Below are 6676 nucleotides of genomic sequence, written 5' to 3' on the forward strand. Positions count from 1 at the left end.
AATCATAATCACTTTACTCTCAAAGTGTTCATATAGCATATACATAAATCTCATAATCATGTATAATTCTTATACTTTGCCCTTCAAGGACCATAGATTATATTCTATCAACACATCTAGAATTAGTTCATTAGACATGGATATAATCATAATTCAAGTATTTCAATTACTACATGCATAATTCTATCATATTCTACTTACATCAATTAATACCCACACTTTGAGATCCAATTTGGAAAAATAGGGGAATTCATGTATTCTTGGGGATTTAAACATGAGAACATATAAAATAATCAATTTACCCATAATAAAACATAATTCATCATTAAAACGAATTTGAAAGGGATTCATGAGATTGAAGTCAAACCCTAACTTTTGGGATTTCTAGCTTTGAAATTGGGGGTTTTGAAGGGGCTCCATGGATGAATTTTATCCATGGATGAAGAGCTATCATACCTTAGCTATAAAATCCAATGAATTTGAGAATAAAACCTTGCTCATTCAACCGTAGTTCCAACTTTCTTCTTCTTCTTCCTTCAAGTTCTAGAGACAAAATATTATGGGAAAAGTTGGTTTGGATTCAGGATTTTGGAATAATGAGGAAGATGACTTAATTTGGGGGTCTAAAATCATTATATAGTTAGTCTAATTTAGTGTAAAACTATATCATTTAATATTAAGTAAAACCAGAAAACCCCAAAGTACCCCTCAACTAATTAACCAAAACTGTTCAGAGGTGACCACCCACAACTCCACGACCACGGTCCATGAATGGACCCACGTGGTGTGCTGGTGAACCGTAGGTGGAATTATTAGAGCGTGTTTCTGATTCCTTGACCCACGACCCCTAACCCACGGGGCATGGGTTGACCCAGGAGGCGTGAGTCACCTCCATAGGCCACTGCCAGACAGTTTTCTAAGGGTTCTCCACAAGGACCCATGGTTGGTCCTTAGGGGTCGTACCTTGATGTTCTAACACGAAACCATATATTTTGGATTCAGGGAGGTACGTTTATGACTCTAGCCCTCACGTCAAGCTCTAATTTAGCCTATTAACATCCAGAGTGTTACAAGCACCTTGAGTTCCAAGAACTAAAGAGAGTTCATTCAAGTCATTCCTAAGTTCTTCTATGTTTTAACTTCAAATGGCCATAACTTCCATTAGAGGATGAGTTAGGTGGCCCATAAGATATCCTATGAAAGGTCTTTGAATTATCTTTCCAAGTCCACTGAGTTTTCTAAGTTTCGACTTTGCATGAGTGAGATATGCCATTTTGTCAAGCTTTCCAGTTAAGGAAAGTTACCCGAAAATTGTGATGGGGGGGGGGGTATTTTGGTCTTTTCCTTATCCAATAAGATTTAATTCATTTTTACTAAGGTTTTAGCAGTCTAAACTTATTAGGTTCAGTTTTATAATCCTAATATATGCCTAGGGTTTTAGTTGAGAGTTCAAGAAAAGAAAAAAAGAAAAAAAAGGAGAAAAAAGGAAAGGATCAAGGCGTTCGTTGAGATTCTTGAGAGTTGTTCTGGATTTTTTCCATGGGTTTGATCCCTAATAGGTATATAAGTTTCCATAGTATTGGTTTAGTTCACCCACACACCAATCATGATTTACATATTCGAATTCGTCCATAAAGATTGAAAGATTTAAGTTCTTGATGAGTGTTCTTGATGTTTTTCTTTTGTTGAATTAGGATGTGTTTGATGAGTTGTGGAGATAAATCCTTTGAATTTGAGGGGGTTGGTTTTAGTAGATTCTTCTGTACTTTTGTTAGTTATTCGAAACTAAGTTGGTTGGCAAGAAACAATTCAATTCTAGGTGAATAAGAGCCAAAAATCGAAGATGAAAATTCGCCAGATTTTTCTGGGGGAGGGTTGGGGCGGCGCACCCCAGCAGTGTGCCATAAATGAGGTTTGGAAATTTAGGGGCTGGCGCCCCGCGCCAAGAATGCGCCGCAGTTGCCTGCCTCCACTCCTTTTCCGTCGGCTGTCCTGTTTGAGTTCCTTTGAAGTTTATCTTCACCCCTTATGAGTCTAACTACTCTAAACTACTTGTAAACATCTAGAAATCATTCATAACATAAATCAAAACCTTGAATTAATAATTCAAATTCAAGGTGGAGTTAAGAGTTAAGCCTTGAGAGTTCTTCCGAATATTTTGAGAAAGTCCCTTTGAATATTTTTGATGAGTCTTCTACATATTCAAATAACTTGTTTCAAGACTCGAACAAGTGATTATAAGAAGGACGAGAATTTTTTCATGAGTCTCATTATCGTCAAGAGATACTTCATATCATGAACCATAACTCTTGAATTCATAATTCAAATTCAAGAGAGGGTTAAGAGTAGATTTCAATGAAGTATTTAAGTTCAATTGTGAATCCTTTAAGATCAACTATCGAATTAAAATAAGTTTTGAGGAAGTAAGTATGAGAATAAGAAGAGTCGTATACATGAGTTCTGTAACACCCCGGAAATTTCGTAGGTTGAATTAGAGCCTAAACGTAGGGTCAATAAGGTATAAAATGAATTTCCCTAAGTTAGTAGACCATCTAGGTGTGCTATGGTGGTCTATGTGTTAAGTCCTAACGGAGGAGTGCCGAACAAAAGGGGCAAGCCAAGGGCTAAGGCCAAGGCTGCCCCAAATTTGGAGCGACTGCCTCAAACACCACGGTCATCACCATGGCTCGTGGTCATGACCACGAACTGTGGGAGTTTCGTAGAGTTTTCTTGGTCGAGGGAGAGGGACCTCCAAGTGTCCCAGACACTGCCTGACCCTTCACGAGAGGGACCACAAGTCGTGGTCCACTTCACGGCTCGTGAAGGTGGGTGTGGAGTTCTCTTAACTTTTAGGGAGTTGGGGGTTTTTAGGGTAGATACTGCCCAAGGCACCACGGGCGCCACTACCGGCCGTGGTGCACTTGACGAGGGAGAGGGGTGGCTCGTGAACATCACTTGTCACCAAGGCTTGAAGGCCTTGCCTCCATATGGCCAAGTCATGACCAAGACCATCACCACGATCGTGGTCATGACCACAGATCGTGGGAGGCTCCGTGGTCTTGCCGTGGCCAAGTGTTGGCTTGTGCACGAAAGGGGAGCCACTGCCTCCAACACCACGGGCGGTACCACGGCCCATGGTGTACTTTCACGGTTCGTGAATATTGGCCGTGGTCCCTGACGGGGACCATTTAAATGAGGAGTTTTGGGACTTTTTCTTTTAAGTCCTATTTAAGTAGGGGTGCTTTAGGTATTTTTAGAGGTTAATTATATATTGGTTTTTAAGTCTAAATTCACAAGTTTTGGTCATTATACACAACACCTAATTGAAATAAAAACTCTCCCACTTCTTTTTAAACTCTCTCTCTAAAAACCTTAGAAGAAGAAAAATACATTGGAGCTAGGGTTTCAAGGTTGTTTCCCATATTACTTGGAGTTCTCCATTGATTCTCAAGAAATCAATGAAGGTATGGTTGCTTATCACTCTTGGGATTCCATTCCCCAAGAGGCCCCTTCAAGATGAATTTCAAAATCTCCAATTTCTAGGTTTTCAATCCAAAAACGTGGGTCTTCTTTCTAAAGTGAAATTGATGTTATAAACTGAATTTGATTGATGTTATATGAACAATTATGAATGAATTTATGTTGTATTTGTGGTTTCTTGAAGAATTCCCCATGAAACCCATGTGTCTACATTTTTTCCTAATTCTAACCCTAGGTTGTGTTGGATATTGAGTGAAGGTTATGAATCGAATGTGATGTTATATAATTCATGTTTGTATGATGATTCTACCCTAGGTTATGTATAATTTCTATGAAATTAGGGTTGAGTCTTTGAATGAAGCCTTGAAGGCTATGAAGGGAATATGTCAATTGGTTATGCTGTTGTTGATTATGTATTACTTCATGAATTACCTTGTATTATGTATTGGTTATGAACTGATTGGTGATTGAAGTATGAATGTCCAATGAAGGGCAAGAATGTATGAAGGTTGGTTCTTCTTTGAACTCAAGTATGAAAGGTGAATTACTTAGATTGTAATAATGTTATACCTAATGTGTTGTGGTGTTGATGACCTAGTTTCCTCATCCTTAACCCTCTACACTTGAATTAGCTATGAAATATGTATGTATGTTATGGTATAATTGCTATATGATTGAAAGGCAGTTCTCATGATTATAGTGTAATGTAAAGTGAAAGGGTTACTTACTTACTAAGTGTTTCTAAAGTGAAAGGATTATTACTCACTTATGAACACATATGAGCTATTATGGAAAGATGTTTACATAAGAGACTAGTAAAGGCTAATGTAAACTTATGTGATGACTAAAGATGATTAAAAAAGGGAATTAGATGCTTAGCACCGAAAGGGCATGTAAATGAGAAAGGGGTCTCACGTTTAGTAAGTCCAGCTCCCCACATGGGTTTCCTCACGTTTAGCAGTTCCGGATTACCCACAGTATGTAGTGTCTCATGAGATTGAAATCCCCACGTTTAGTAAGTTAGAATTTCAAGGAGCAATCTCCTTGACCTTTAACTATGTTCCCACATAGGACTTTTGCTTAGTGGATCCACCTAGATAGCTATCTACGAATGGTTACACCTTAGGCAAGTGTTAACCCTCTCTTTTCGGTGTGGGAGTAGAACACCGGATTCCATGTAGCTCTCATGGTCTATGTCGATTATGGCAATATCTCCCTAATGTAAAACTGAATGAAAGTATGAAAGGTGTGAACTCTTACTAGGGCTTTCTTAAGGGTTTCTACATTGCGTAAGGGAGGGAATGGGACTTCTCTTGCACATTGCACTTGTGGGATCTTAAGGGGTGGTTGTAGTAGTGTTGTCTTATGATTATGATGATTATGACTTATGTATGCTGAAGCTATGTTATGTATGATCATTATGAATATGGTAAATTATGATGAAGTATGCTCTTATGTATGTATGCATGAAGTAGGTTGCTTAATGTGATACTTGGCTTTGAATAGGGTTATGGGATTATATTCCTTGCATAGCACTAGTATTAATTGGGTTTACGTGTTGGGATTATATTATATTGGTTTGTACTATGATACTTACTTTGTGTGCATATTCGATTTACTTGGTAAAAAGCATTATTTGACTAAAATAACCTTTTATGCATGTTTCAATGGTTTTTATTCATAGTAGCCATACTTAATACGTATGTTGTACTAACCCATGTTGTCGCCTTTTTCCCCAAACATTTAGGTTCGTGCCATTGAGGATTCAAGCTTACTTCTCAAGACACTTGGAGTTGCTTCCCCAAGTTGGTGAGTCCTCAAGTGCGAGGACAAGACCCTATGATCTAGCTTCTATGTTTAGTTCTTTGCTTATGTTGAGATAAGGTCGGCTACTCATAATTTGACTCAAGTGTTGGCCACTCAATTTGCTAGGGATGCTAGGGTGCAAGTGAACCCCAATGCTAGCACTACCGCTTCTAGGATATGGGATTTCACAAGGATGAATCCCCCTACTTTCTTTGGCTCCAAGGTAGAAGAAGATCCAGAAGCATTCATGGACGAAGTGTTTAAGGTTCTAGAGGCTATGGGTGTGTCTTTCCAAGAAAATGCGGAGTAAGCTGCCTATCAACTAAAAGATGTGTCACAAGTGTGGTATGAATAATGGAAGGAGGGGAGACCTATTAGAGAGGGTCCGATAAGTTGGGCAACATTCAAGATGGCTTTTCTTGATAAGTTTCCCCCCTTGGAACTAAGGGAGAGGAAAATTCAAGAATTCATCAACCTCCGTCAAGGGGGTATAAGTGTGAAGGAGTATGGCCTCAAGTTCACTCAATTGTCCAAGCATGCTCCTACTTTGGTGTCGAACTCTAGAGCTACAATGAACAAATTTGTTATGGGAGTATCCGATCTTGTGGTCAATGATGGTAAGATGTTTACATAAGAGTCTAGTAAAGGCTAATGTGAACTTATGTGATGACTAACGATGATTAAAAAAGGGAATTAGATGCTTAGCACCGAAAGGGAATGTAAATGAGATGGGGGTCTCTAAGTCCGGCTCCCCACATGGGTTTCCTCACGTTTAGCAAGTCCAGATTACCCATAGTATATATTGTCTCATGAGATGGAAATCCCCACGTTTAGTAAGTTAGGATTTTTAGGGGCTATCTCCTTGACCTTTAACTATGTGCCCACATAGGACTTTAACTTAGTGGATCCACCTAGATAGCTATGTACGAATGGTTACACCTTAGGAAAGTGTTAACCCTCTCTTTTCGGTGTGGGAGTAGAACATCGAATTCCATGTAGCTCTCATGGTCTATGTCGCTTATGGCAATATCTCCCTAATGTAAAACTAAATGAAGGTATGAAAGGTGTGAACTCTTACTAGGGCTTTCCAAAGGGTTTCTAAATATTTGGAGACACTATCTCTATGGGGTACATGTGGATGTATTTACCGACCACAAGAGCCTTCAATATGTTTTTACCCAAAAATAATTGAATCTCCGACAAAGGAGGTGGTTGGAACTGTTGAAAGATTATGATATAAGTGTACTTTACCACCCTGGAAAAACAAATGTAGTTGCGGATGCTTTGAGTAGTGTATCTATAGGTAGTGTGTCTCATGTTGAAGAAGGGAAAAGGGAGTTAGCCCGTGATGTACATAGGGTAGCCCGGTTGGGTGTCCGACTTGAAGATT

Source organism: Solanum stenotomum, chromosome 11 (assembly GCF_019186545.1).
Source record: "Solanum stenotomum isolate F172 chromosome 11, ASM1918654v1, whole genome shotgun sequence".
Classification (NCBI taxonomy): domain Eukaryota; kingdom Viridiplantae; phylum Streptophyta; class Magnoliopsida; order Solanales; family Solanaceae; genus Solanum; species Solanum stenotomum.